General features: G+C 43.2%; 1 pseudogene; it reads left to right on the top strand.

Moving 5' to 3' along the window:
• The first annotated feature begins 10,886 nt into the window (after window positions 1–10,886).
• LOC143549257 (aspartate aminotransferase, mitochondrial-like) lies at window positions 10,887–13,170 on the top strand (annotated as a pseudogene).
• Window positions 13,171–13,772: the final 602 nt, after the last annotated feature.

The following is a 13,772-nucleotide window of genomic DNA, read 5'->3' as shown; positions in this document are numbered from 1 at the left end:
AATAAGTGAGGTGAACTTTTGGACTTAGGCAAAGGGTTTTGAAAAGGGTTTAGTTTTAAGGTTTTCCATGGGGATTCTTCCCGCGGAAGTCCTAATGTCACGTGCAGAAATTCCCGACTTTTCTGCTTGATCTTTGGGTGTGATGCGGGTAGGTCTGTAACCTCCTCGCAAGTCAGGAGCGTTGAGTCCCACTTGTGTAGATTCTCCATGAGGTTTTGGTAGTTTTGAACATAGTGATCAATTATGTTTAAACAACCAATTCCATCTTGGAGCTTCAAACAATCTAGTTCTCGACGTTCCCGCTATGCGGGGATGTTATTCCCGTTTCCGCAAGCATTGCCCGGAAGATCCTTCTTGGTTTCAATTCCCTGCGGAGTGCTAGGTATGTGAAGGGTTTCGCATTGACACTGTACCCGCACTCGTCTTATAGTTACTTTACTTCCAAGGTATTCCTGGCTTCAATTCCCTGCAGGTGCTAAGTATGTGAAGGGTTTTGCCTTAACACTGTACTCGCACCTGTCTTATAGTTACTTGGTTGCCAAGGTAAGGGGTATATTCCCGCTTACTTTTGAATCTTTTTGAAATTCGAAGAGTTGGTGAAAGGATAAGAACAGTCCAAACTGTTGAAACGTCGTCCGACGGTTTCTTCTGACAGTGTCAGGACGTGCAGGAAGTTATGGCGACGTGACAGTACATGGTCATTCCAGACGCTTTTTCAGGCGCGTGGGCGCGAGTTTTCGGGCGCGTGGCCGCGAAATTTATGGCATACGTCCTTTCGACAGCTGTTGCCAGCTTGGTCTTTGCCACGTGTCATAGTTTCATTGCACCTGTGATTTCTCTCTCTTCCGCATTAAATTCATCGCATTTATTGCGATGAGTATATAAAGGGGGAGAGGGTCCTTTGTAATCCACACCTTCACTTATATCTTCTCCTTCTAAGCGATTTCCGGCGAATATTCTCTGAAATCGTTGCCTTTCATCCTTCCAGAATGTCTTCTTCCCATGATGTTCAGGCTACTGCCGAGGAGTCTGACGTGTAAGCCGAGAATCCGTCGTCCACGTCGGACAAGGATGACAAGAGTACTGCTGGCGAGTGCCAGTGTGCTCTTCCGGCCGACCTCTATCAGTATCGTCCGGAAGTTCATGCTCGAGCCGTTCGAGCCTGAGTTTCCGGAACAACACCAGACGGTGTACGATGCCCCCAAGGGCAAAATTGGGGTGTATGCTGCATTCTTCGTTTATGGGAATCTCAGGTTCCCATTGACGAAGTTTGTATACCGTGTCTTGGAGAGGCACGGTGTGCATCTGACGGAGGTACACCCGATGGCGATCGCCAAGATCCGCCACTTTGAGTGGGTGTGCCTCGTTCTGGGCGTGGAGCCCCACGTTGATCGGTTGATGACCTTCTACTCCTGGAGGTGCATCCAGGGGTGGTACACCTTGGTCAATCGGATCAAGGGTTTGAAGATCTGCGCTACCGAGCGCAGTCTTCGGTCGTGGAAGCGGGAATTTTTCTATATTTCTGCTCGCGTCGTTCCCCTAGCGATGACGTTTAAGAATGGGAGAGCACTCCCCGCCCTTCACGCCCTCAACTACCAGGAGGCGGAATGGTTCGGCAAGATCTCCCGGATCCAGACTCCGGTGTACCGTTTTGCGGAGTCCGGGATGGTGATGCTCGGGATGAGCCGGGTGTGGAAGGAGGCGTCACAGATTCCCATCGTCCTCGAATACGGTTTGAACTCTGTCCCTTACGGTATGCTCTGCCTTCTTTGTTGATATAGGTTTTTCTTCTAACTGTTTCTTTTTTTATTTCAGGGGGGAATGACTTGCAGTCGCTCCTGCATCCGCGGGAGGCTGATGGTCCCGCTCGGATGGTCCCGCTCGCTCCTGCCCATCCTGGAACAAACGAGGGATCGGTTTGTGGAGGTCTACCCGCCAGGCCACCCAATTCTGAGCGCCACGCGGCCAGGTAAGGAGTTATTCAACCCTCGACCTCTCAATGCTGAAACCTCTGCTGGAATTCCTCTAATTCTGTCATCTTTTGATGAGGAATCCGCAGACGGTCTTTTCTTCACGCGGAAGAAGAAGGCTGCTGGCGGAAAGGGCAAGGCGAAGGTTGCCTCCACCGCCGATCAGGGGAACCGGTCAAACTCGGAGACCGAGAGCGAGGAGGCGGCGGGGAACCCAGGTGGTGTTGAGACCACTGCTCGGGAGGCTGAGACGACTGTCACCTCCGAGCAGCCCAGGACGATGACGGTGACCGGTATGAAGAGGCCGGCTCCATCGGGTTCGTCCCCGCCTGTTCGCACCTTTAGGCTCAAGAAAACCCGTAAGTATAATATTCCTTTACTTTTACTGCATAGCTTTCCACCATTATACTTATATCTTCTTTGTGCAGGCGTGGATGCTACCGCATTCCAGGGTGGAGCGGGGAGGAGCACCTCCGGACCCATGACGGTAGGCTTGGTCAACCTACCTGAGGCGATGACCCAGGCGACTGCGCCTGCTTCAGTTGGTTCAGTTGCTCACCCAGTTGAGCCAACTGTTCCAACTGTGACGACATCTCCGCCGGCTGTCAGTGCCATATTCAATGATTCTTTCACTGAGCCGGCGGTGAGTGTTTCTGTGGATTCTTCCGCAGCCGCGGCCGCGGTTGTGAGTTCACCTCCGGTGAGTTCACCTCCGCTGGTTTCTACCGCGGCGGCCTCCGCTATGCCTCCTTCGGCGCCGGCGACTACGGCCGGTCCTTCAGGTATGTCCGGGGTTGGGGCATCAAGCCAATCTCTGCCTCCTTCCCATCTGCCTGACCTCTTGGATGGATATCCGTTAGGTTCTGGTGATGGGTTTGGCGGCTACAGGCCTGTCGTCGACCCTACAGGTGCGTAGGGTTATTTTGGCCTTTATTTATATATATATATATATATATATATATATATTTTATCATCTTTTCCTAACTGCTTTTTGCTTTTGCAGTGTCGGATTCCAATGAAGTGTATGTTCCACGATGGAACATCCGCCGAGGAACAACCCTTCGGACGCCTGTAGAATGCGTCGAATGGGCGCGCCACGCCGCCCCCGTCGGTGCGCTGGGGGAAGCCATGTCCAGCTACCAGGAGGGTAGGCTGTCGAATGAACTGCGGATTCTCCTTGCCCGGATGCAGCCGCGCGTCGAGTTACTTTGTCGTGAAAACGACAAGTTAAAGACGGCGCTTAGCCTGGAAGTGGCTCAGGCGCGGGCCATCCGGGAGGAGAACAAGAGGCTTGCCGCAGTGGCTGCGGAAAAGGAGAAGGCCTTCCAGGCCCTTGAAGTTGAAGTTCAGGCCCATCTCGAGGCCCGTTCCAAGGCTGCCCAAGCTGTTAACGAACAGCTTCGGCTGGCTAAGGAAACTGCACGGAACGCAACTGAGAGGGCCACCAAGGCTGAAGCTGTTGCTGAGCCTCTACGCATTGAGAATGAGGAGCTTAAAGCCAAGCTAGAGAGGCTCCAGCAGGCTCATGATGCCTTGGCTATGGAAGACGCCAAGAAGCTCCAGGAGATCTTGGACCAGAGGGGCGTGCTTGACCACACTGAGCGGAAGCTAAAGGGCGTTGAAGAGGCTGCTGCTAAGGAAGTGTTGCTCGCCAACCTTAACAAAAGTGAAGCCGAACGCGCCCGTAACCAAGCTCAAGCTGCCCTCCAGGAGGCTCTGGTTTCCAAGGAATGGCTTCTTCGAGAAGCGTTGTCTCAGGTATGCGTATTTCATAATATCTTTACGCTTTTCTTTGTACATAGAAAAGGTTTTGATACTTGTATTTTTTCTTGTAGGTTGTGCATCGAGTCTTCACGGACACATCATATGACGATGCCATGAGCGCAGCCCTCAACGCTTCTCATGAGGATGGGGAAAAGGCCGGCTTCCTGCTTGGTCTAGGGTTCGTTGAGAAGGGCATCCCGCCTTCCAACTTCTCTTTATATGATGTGGATACTGAAGCTGTATATGACCAAGCAGTGAACCAGTATGCCGCTTTCCCGCATCCGGTGGTGGAGAAGGTGAACGAAGTTGCTGCTGCTGATGATGGGTTAACCATTCTCAAGACCTTCCTTGAACCGCCACAGCCAAGTGATGGTGCGGGTACAAGTGGGTTTGGAGGAAGTGGTCCTGAAGCTTGAACCTTTAGATCCCTTCCCACTGTTAGGATAGGTTTACATTGTATAGATTTATATTCTTGTAGGCGGGTAGATACCCGGCCATTCTTGTAATACTTGAATTATTATGGAATATAAATCTTTGTGCGGGTAGGACCGCTACTCTTGCTTTATTAACGTTGTACGACTTGCTCATGCATATAGTTTAATTTGGCACTTGTTTTGCCGCATAAACAATGTATGATTCACTTGTGCATACTGTAGTTTAACTTAGCAACTTTCCAAGTGTTCTGAATAAGTTAACCTTTGAACGTGGTAGATAATAGGTTGAAGTTTTGCTTCCTCCTTCGTGATTGTGCGGGTAAGACCGTCACTTGCACTTAGTAGGATGGCTAAAGTTTTATCTATATCTCACCTGCGTGGAGGTTTTCCTCATCTTAGAAATTTTCTAAGTGTTTAGAATAAGTTAACCTTTGAACGTGGTAGATAATAGGTTGAAGTTTTGCTTCCTCCTTCGTGATTGTGCGAGTAAGACCGTCACTTGCACTTAGTAGGATGGCTAAACTTTACCTATATCTCACCTGCGTGGAGGTTTTCCTCATCTTTTCGTTAGAAATTTTCTAAGTGTTTTATAAGTTAACCGTTCGACGCGCGGTTGTCAATAGGTTAGTTCGGTTTCCTCTATCCTGATTTGTGCGGTTAGGACCGGCACTTTCATTTAGTGGGATCACCAAACTTTACCTATAACTGACCTGCGTGAAGGTTGTCTTCATCTGTTTTTTGTTCTTACACGGGTTTTGCCGCCGTCCACACGCAACGATTTCTTTACACATTTATGCGGTGAAAACCGGCATCAGTGTTTTGAATAAATTAACCGTTCGACGCGCGGTTATCAATAAGTTAGTTCGGTTTCCTCTATCATGATTTGTGCTGCTAAGACCGGCACTTTCATTTAGTGGGATGACCGAACTTTACCTATGACTGACCTGCGTGAAGGTTTGCCGTTTTGTGTTTATGCGGGTTTTGCCGCCTTCCACGCGCAACGACTTCTTTCCCCACTTATGTATGTGGTGAAGACCGGCATCAGTGTGGAAAGTTTATAAGTATAAATGTAAAACCATCAGCGTCAATGTGACAAGGAGAATCATTTCCATTAGAAGTGGCTCTGGGCCTTTTCTTTTACAAGTTTGGAATTGATCTACATGCAGACTGTGTAATTGAGCTCCCTTCCATGTTCTTGGGAGTGACATCGAGCCTTTCGAGCCGATATGCACTTGGTTCGGAATCTCGTTGTTTACGCAGTATGTAGTCTCCAACATTTAAGCTGCAGTTTTATTCGTGTTTTCCCCAACTGGGGTTCTACACGCATCAGCCTGCTCAGCGTTCGTTACGCCACGTGGTGCGCGAGCGTCCCATCTCTGACAAATGCTTCGACGATGTCCTTCACGTCTGTGCATTCTTCAGTGTTGTGGCCTTTTGTCCTGTGAAAGTCACAGTATTTGCTCCGATCAGCATTGTGACGATGTCGGATTATTGGAGCCTTTGGCCATGGGAGCTTCTCAATGGCGAATATCTCGGTGACGCTTTTGGTGAGTGGCGTCCATCTGGAGTTCTGGTTCGACTGTACGTTATCCCTTCCGCCTAACCGATATTGCAAGCCGGATGAGGTGTCAAAGTTTACCCTTGACTGCCAAATGCCTAGCTTCCGCTTTTTGTTTAGTCGGGCGGTAAGGACGTTGTCTTCTCTTGTTTTCTGGGTGTAGAGGTTTGTGCTCTGGGGGAGATCTCTACCCAGTTGCTTCTCCGTTTCCGCAAAGCGTTTAGCTGATGTCATGATGGCATCCCATGTGGACGGCATGCCATCTTTACCCGTTAAGGTGCGGATGAGCTCTGGGTCTTTCGCGCCCTGGATGAAAGCAGCGCGAACAAGATCTTCGCTAATAGTGCCCAGACTTAGCTTCTTTGAATTGAAGCGCGTGATGAAGTCTAGTAAAGACTCATCTTCCTCTCGGATGCAGTTGAGGATTGTCCATTGCTCTTCGGTATACTTTCTTTGTTGGCTGAAGTGTTGGCTGAACTTCTGCTGGAAGTCTGCCCAATCGTAGATGTGGTGGACCGGTAGACGATCGAACCACGCTCTAGCTGCCCCAACAAGCGTCATTTGGAACATGTAACACCACGTAGGTTCCGTCCAACTACTGACGGTTGCCCCCGCTATGAATCTGTTCAAATGATCGTCTGGATCAGATATACCATCGTAAGTGCCGATGTTGGACATCTGTTTGGCACTTTTCGGGGCGATTGCTTCCGCAATGTCCCTTGCAAATTTGGACGTTCCCGCATTTGCAGCTGGTCTAAATGTTTTGGAGAAGTCACGTGGGTTTTCACCCGCGTTTTTTGGTTTGAAGGTTTCTCCAAAATGCCTTCTCGGTTGGGGGTCCGTTTCCTTACGCTTCCCTTTCGCCCTATGACGAGGGTTTGCGTCACTATCGGATTCCTCCGAATCATCGTCCAAGTAGTCTCCGAATTCATCAGCCTGTTGGAGTGAACGTAAGCGTTCATCCAACTCAGCTTGGAATTCTTTTTGACGTGCTTCCGCCCACGCTTTAACTTCATCAAGTGTTTGGCGGGGGAGCCTCGTTCGTTGTCTCTCTAACTGGGTATCGGTGAATCCCAGTGAAAGATTATTTACTGCACTTGCCCCAGCTCGGGTAACTGGGGTAGTGTTCGTAAAATTTACTGCACTTGCCCCGGCTTGGGTAACCGGGGTAGTGTTCGTAAAAACTGTGTAGTCGCCGGTATTCCCCCCAGTAGCTGGGCTTGTGGTTACCGGGGTTTCTTGGTCACTCGTTGGTTTTGGGACCGGAGTAACTTTAACCATCTTTCCAGAAGTTTTGAGAAAACTGAAAAGGATTAAGTTCTAGCTTTTATGCACGGATGGCGCCAATGAAGAAACACTAATCGACCCCGGGCAGATTACGGATAATCTGGGGGTTAAATAGATGTTTCCCACGAGGGGTTAGATCCGGCGAAGATGGTTCTTCTGATAACCTGCAAAACAGACACGTGAGCTCGTCACTGAGAAGGGGGGGTACCTCCTTGTGACCACCCTCCGGCGTGAGAATCAGACTAGATTGCTCTTGAATATAAGTGTATATTAAGAGAATGACTAGAGCAGATATCAGGTAATATATCAAGATATGAGATATGAGATAAGATGATACCATTCCAAGGTGTTGGAGTATTTATAGCCGAAGGTAGGTTTCCAAGCAGGTACAGCCGGCTGAATAGTGTTCCTGTTCTGCCAACTGTGGGCTACGCACATGCCATGCTGGTGGTTGGTGGATAGGCAGCGGCTGATAGTGACCAGGCCGGCTGTGTACTATTTCTGTTCCACCAACTGCAAGCCATGCCATGCACGTCCTCCGACAGGTTGGTGAGTAGGCAGCGGCTAATAGTGACATATAGTACAAGAGCGTGCTGCTCGTCATACTGTTGTCTGTGAGCGTCCTGCGGGCCCAGTTGGTTTCTACGCAGACGTCCCTCTTCAAGGGGTTGCGAGTTTAGCCTTTGCGCAGACGTCCCTGTTGAAGGTGAGTCTTGCGGGTTCAACTGCGCAGACGGCCCTCTTTGAGGTGAGTCTTGCGGGTCCAACTGGGCTCTGCTGGGACCTACCTCTTCATTTATTATTATTATTATTATTATTATTATTATTATTATTATTATTATTATCTATCTGTTTAACTAGCCACCAATCGGTTCCATTTCCCTTCAATCCGTTACAATCGTTGTGGATAGCCTTGATTCTCAATCTTCAATCAATTCATTAGCTTGGAGACCAGTCGCCATTCTCAATCTTCATCGTCTATATTACTTCAACTGAACGGTTATATAATCGCCCAACACAACCGTTCGGTATCTCACATTGCACCACCATCAGTGTAACCGTCTTCTATCATCTTTAGATGCTGGTCTTTGTGAGTTTCATTTTGCAGTTCCAGATTTATGATTAACTAGTGTTCTACCCGGCGCGTTGCGCCGGGCATGTCGAATCTATTCATGTACCCGTTGTGTTGCAGCGGTGCATTAATACGGGATGGTTAGTACCATAACTAAACCTAAAAACTAAATTTGTCGAAATAAAAAAATTAACATGTAAAAAAATAAAATATTTAAAACAACATTTATTCGGTTGTTAAAACACGAGCATTAAAAATCGGACGTTGGTAAAACCCTTGTTGGTAAAAACCGAGAGTTATGACGGCGAGTCGACACGAATTCGGTTAGTAGTTCGTTACGGTATAAACAACGTTGGTAAAACTCGAGCATTAAAAACTAAAGTGAATTAGTCAAATTCACATATAAAAAGACTAACATAGGAAAAAATAAAATATCAAAACAACATTATTCGATCAGTTAAACTCGGGCCGTTGTTAAAACCGAACGTTGTAGATCTCGGGCTTTGTGGCGGTGAGTTGGTGCAAATTTGGACAATTTCGTTTGTGTTCCTTTCGGTACGATATTAGCGACATTAGTAAAATCCAAGCGTGAAAACTCATAAAATAAATTCGTCAAAATTAACATATAAAAAATAAATTTAAAACGATGTTTTTCGATCAGTAAAACCTAGTTGTTAGTAAAACCGAATGGTGTCATTCCCATGCGTGATGGCGGGGAGTCGGTAAATACTGGGCGTTCTTAAACCCGAGTGTTTTCGGTTCGGGGCGTCGCGGCGGTGAGTCTACGTGAATTCGGTTTGTTTTGGTCATGTTCGTTATGGTGCCGAAAGTAAAACAAAAGGGTCGGTACAATCTGAACATTGTCGTTCCCGGACGTCAAATTGGTAAAATCTGGGCGTTGGTAAAACTCTAGCGTTGTTGGTCCAGAGCGTTGTGGCAATGAGTCGACACGAATTTGATGGGTCTTGGTTACTCTCTTGACAGTACGGGAACTGAAACAAAAGGGTTAAGCATTGTCGGTCCCAGGCGTTGCGGTGGTAAGTCGACGCTAATTCGGTCGGAGGTTACTTTCATTACGGTACTAGAACTAAATAAAAACGTCGGTAAAATCCGGGCCTTACGGTGGTGAGTCGGTAAAACCTGAGTGTTGTTAGTCTCGGGTGTTGTGGCGGTGAGTCGACACGAAATCAATCAATTTCAATTACGTTCGTTACGATAACTAAACAACAACAAGAAAAAAAACAAAAGAAAAACGTGGCCCAATTGCGGACCGCCACTTGGCCAAATGGGATGTAGCGTCACCAAACTTCTATTTTATATATATTAGATAATTTTGCAATCGAGTATTTTATGTTTAGAACCTGTAATGTAATTAGTTGGTTTTATGATTGAATTTTGTTGTCGGTCCTTCCTTTAGACAGTGCTAGAGATTCTAAGAATGGTTCTGAATTTGATTTTCTTTAATTGTGTTTTTAGCTATCTCGGAATGTAATGCTTTCAAAAAATGAACTTTACTTTAAATTCTTAGAGTTTCAGGTTTACGTGTTGATTTTTCGGTTAGCTGTATGAAAATGGTGAACCGTGTTTACAAGTTGCCACAACTCGACTCTGTGTCTCTATCTGTGTTGACTACTATTAACTATTTGAAGAATTTTCAGTTTTTAATCTATTACCGTATTTAACCCGAAGCCCCTTTAACCCATCATATATTGGCTCAGTAGTTATTTAGTATGAAAAGTCTTGAATGAATTTGATAGGATCCAGGAATCAAAGAAGGGAGTTTTAGGGTTTTTTAGCCTGATTCGAGAGAGGCAATATCTCCAAAAACAAAACACGTACTTTGCTTGATATATTAACTTGTAAAAACAATTACAATGAAAGACAAGATATTAATACTAACACTTCCTACGGTTACTAGAAAACTGATAAAAAACTGTTAATAGCTGCCCACTACTGCGATTAGCTAGGAGATGAGTTTAGGCGGGATCTTATCAGAATTAAGACACAGTCGGCGATTTATGTGTGTTTATGCCACAGATGTGTTTTCTTGTTATAATGGTAGAAATATGCATGATGGTTATTTCTGGCATTGGGGCTTAAGGATGCATTAGAATTGCATATGGAAGTACAAAAGCACGTGTTCTTATGGTGCCTCGTATGGTGCTTCTTTTTTTTTCTGCACCATATGCTTCCTTTTTCTTATATACAACATTGCACGTCAACTGTTAGATGAATTGCCGCATTCTTCCATATGATTGTATGGTTACTTGCTACTCCTCCATATGAAGAGGTGAGTTTGGTTATCGTTTACTTCACATTATTATCTTGATTATTATTCTTCATGAGTTCTTTGAAATATCATGTCTTGACATACAGCAAAAAACAGTTTGGCTTCTACATTTTTGTAACTGTTTGTTTCACAAGTTACTTTCCCAAAGCACTTATGCAGGTAAGTTTAGCTTCTTGTTTACAACCCCTTAAAAACATCACAAAGAACACCTTTTATTTTGTTTAACATCAGTACAACAAAGACATATTTGGTTGTTGACAATGTGATCAAGAATCTTTGTTGTTTACATGGATGGTCTTATAGTGCTTTTTGGACCTATGGCCAGCCAAATTCCATGTAAGGATATATACATTTAATGTTTTTAATACTTTTTTGCACACCCTTTATTCAAATTAGTTTGCAGTTAATTTTTTCAAGATTTTATCTTTTTAGTAGTTTCTCTTCTTGCTAAAAGATTAGATATTCATTTTTATTAATTGGTTCTAATTAAAATTTATCACCTTTTGTCTATATGTACAATAATCCACCCGTTCATGGGGCACTTATCATTTCAACTATTCTCGGTGATCCAGATTTATAGCAATTGTGGCCCAAGGAAGTCAAGGTATTCATCATTTCAGTGTTTATCTAATTGGAAGTCAAAGGCTTTAAGTTAGAGGGGATAATTTGGCTTGCTTGCTTATGAATGGGTCAATTCGGTTATGTACGGGTTAAATTGAAAGAGTTGACTAAATATGAAATGTGTTATGCTGGTTGAAAGTTCCCATTTTTGACCAACAGAACCTCGTAACTTAACAAAAAAAAAAAAGATTATTGTTGAAATAATATAACTTTCGTAATCATAATTGACAGCAGTTCATAAAAATTTGTACAGAAGGTTTTTTTAGGTAAACCAACCAATCTGACCCATTTCGACCCATTCAAAATGTTGGCAATTTCGAATGATCTTCCTTGAAGTGCAAGACAAGTAACTTGACGAGCAGGGCACAAGTCATTTATAGAATATATATGGATCATAATACTTCCTAATACATGTCGGTTTAGGTTGTTAGGTTTATTAATTGTTTATTAAATTACCTATTGTTTAGGAATCCTAATTAGACTCGAACGTGTCTAGGTTTGGTCTATATAAACCGTGTAGGGTTTCATTATTGTAATTGAGTTTTGAGTGAGTTTCTCAATAAAGGTGTTTGGGTGTTTAGCCAAATACGTGTTCCGGTACCAATTATCTTTATCAAAAACTGTCAGTTTTGATCATTAACGAACCCACCTATTCTTTCACCTCTTTGGCTCTTCTCCGCTTTCCTCTTACCTTTTTAATTTATTAAAGGCTTTATTTTTTTATTATTTTTTTTGCAATAAAAAACAAGGAAAAAGAAGAATAATATAGTTGATATTTTATGAAGGTCAAATATGTATTTATATTTTTTTCAATGGGTCATAATCCTTGACTATCTTTTAAGAGTTAGGTTATAATAGGAAGTATAGTTTTGTAGGAAAGATAAGAAGTAATCTTGGTCATTGATTTTGAATATGGAAGGTTGAGATTAGTTTAGGGGGAAATCAAGTGTGAACATAAGGGGAAGGGTATAAAAGGAATAATACATTTGTTGTCTTTATCTTTCCACATGCAAGGCACATGCCAAATTCCCCAATCATTTTAAAACGTCCTTAACTTTTTTTTACTACGTTTTTATTGAAAAACAAATTCACCATAATAACGAGTGTCTTTTTATCTTTAATATGAGTACCATATTGTAATATAAAAATTAAAAAAAAATTAGTGGGTTTTTTACAAATTGTGTTTTACAAAATTGTGTTATACAATAGTATTTTAATTGTGTTTTTTCCATTGTGTTTTTTTCATTGTGTCATATAATTGTGTTTTTATCATCGTGTGTTTTTTTTCATAGTGTTTTTTTCTATTGTGTTTTTTACATTGTTTTTCATAGTGTTTTCCATTGTGTGTTTTAGGACTTTTCCGGCGAGGTGGTGGCGGTGGGTGACGGGTGTGGTGGCGGTGCGCGGTAGAGTGGTGGTGGATGTAGAAGATGAGTGAAGATGTAAGTGGGTTTTATGTAAGTGGGTTTTTGGAATTAAGTTAAGTGGGTTTTGATATAAAAATGTTAAGACAAAAATATCCTCCTTCCTAGCATTCTTAGGAAAATCAAACTTGTTATTTGAACCTAACCCTATTTTTTAAATCCTTTTGCTATTAGTAATCAAACAAAAGTCCAAAAGACTTAAAAGTTGATATTTGAGGAAAGTCAAATAAGTATTTAATATTTTGTTACTCTAGAAATAATAAAATTATTGTTTTTCACTTTTCAGGATATGGCCGACCGCGTAATCGGATGAGAACTTCTCTTAGAGAAAACATTGAAAAGTTGGGCTCTCCTCTCTCATGGGAACATATAACAAATCAAGTAATTTTACTAATCTACCCATCTGTAGTCATTATAAGTTCTGGTGACTTTAAATTATAATCATGGTTTAATGATTTATAATCTTCAACAGATTGGCATGTTTTGCTATCTATAGTAGGATGACTCCTGAACAAGTTGATCGTTTGACGAAAGAGTTTCATATTTATATATGACCTGCAATGGCCGTATTAGGTAATAATAATTCTCAAAACACCAGAAAGAAATTCCAAGTATATTTATTAATCACACTTACTTTTTGTAATTAAAGTTTAATAATGCTAATGTGTGTTATACAGTATGGCAGGTGTCACAAGTGGAAATGTTGAATACTTTGCAAAAGCTATCCATGAAGTTACAAAAGCTGCTTAAAGTTTCATAAATTGGGCCGCTTAGGAAGCCTGATCTTGCAGGTGGCCCGAAAAATTCAAATACAGAAACATTATATATATACATATAGGAAAAAAATGTATCTACAAGGACCTAATTCTTAGTACTGCTTCTGGCACCTGAAATCTATGTATCATTACTTGTGTAGTGGTTTTATTAAGATTTTTTTTTCTTCACAGACTATTTTGCAGTAATCTCTGGAGCCACAAGGAGTGGCACAATTTTGGTCCAGTGAGAGGACAGAATCTGTGAATCAAACTAAACATGTATTTCAAGAAATTGTAAATGGTGAAGGGGGTGCAACTGGGTTGACTTCTTGAAATAGTCGAAGTTTTATCGCGAATGAGTTGTTCGAAACTAGAGATTTCAATGCTTCAGTGGTTCCCGTGATAATCCTGCCATTGAATCCCATTGGTTATGACGCAAAGCATGAACAATTTACTGTTTCGGGTTCGGGAGTTGACGTGTTTGGAAACATAGTTGAACAGATATACATTTTAGCGCCAACTTTTGAACACAAGTGAACCGAGTTTACATTCTTTCGATCAAGTTGACCTTACTTCCCTTGGTGCAAAAGAAAGCTT

The sequence above is a fragment of the Bidens hawaiensis genome, unplaced genomic scaffold (assembly GCF_021521415.1).
Source record: "Bidens hawaiensis isolate Kalapana, Puna unplaced genomic scaffold, B.hawaiensis_p1.1 tig00015453_1, whole genome shotgun sequence".
In the NCBI taxonomy this organism is placed as follows: Eukaryota; Viridiplantae; Streptophyta; class Magnoliopsida; order Asterales; family Asteraceae; genus Bidens; species Bidens hawaiensis.
The sequence above is the reverse complement of the archived record's forward strand: the minus strand, read 5'-3'. Positions and strand labels throughout refer to the sequence as shown.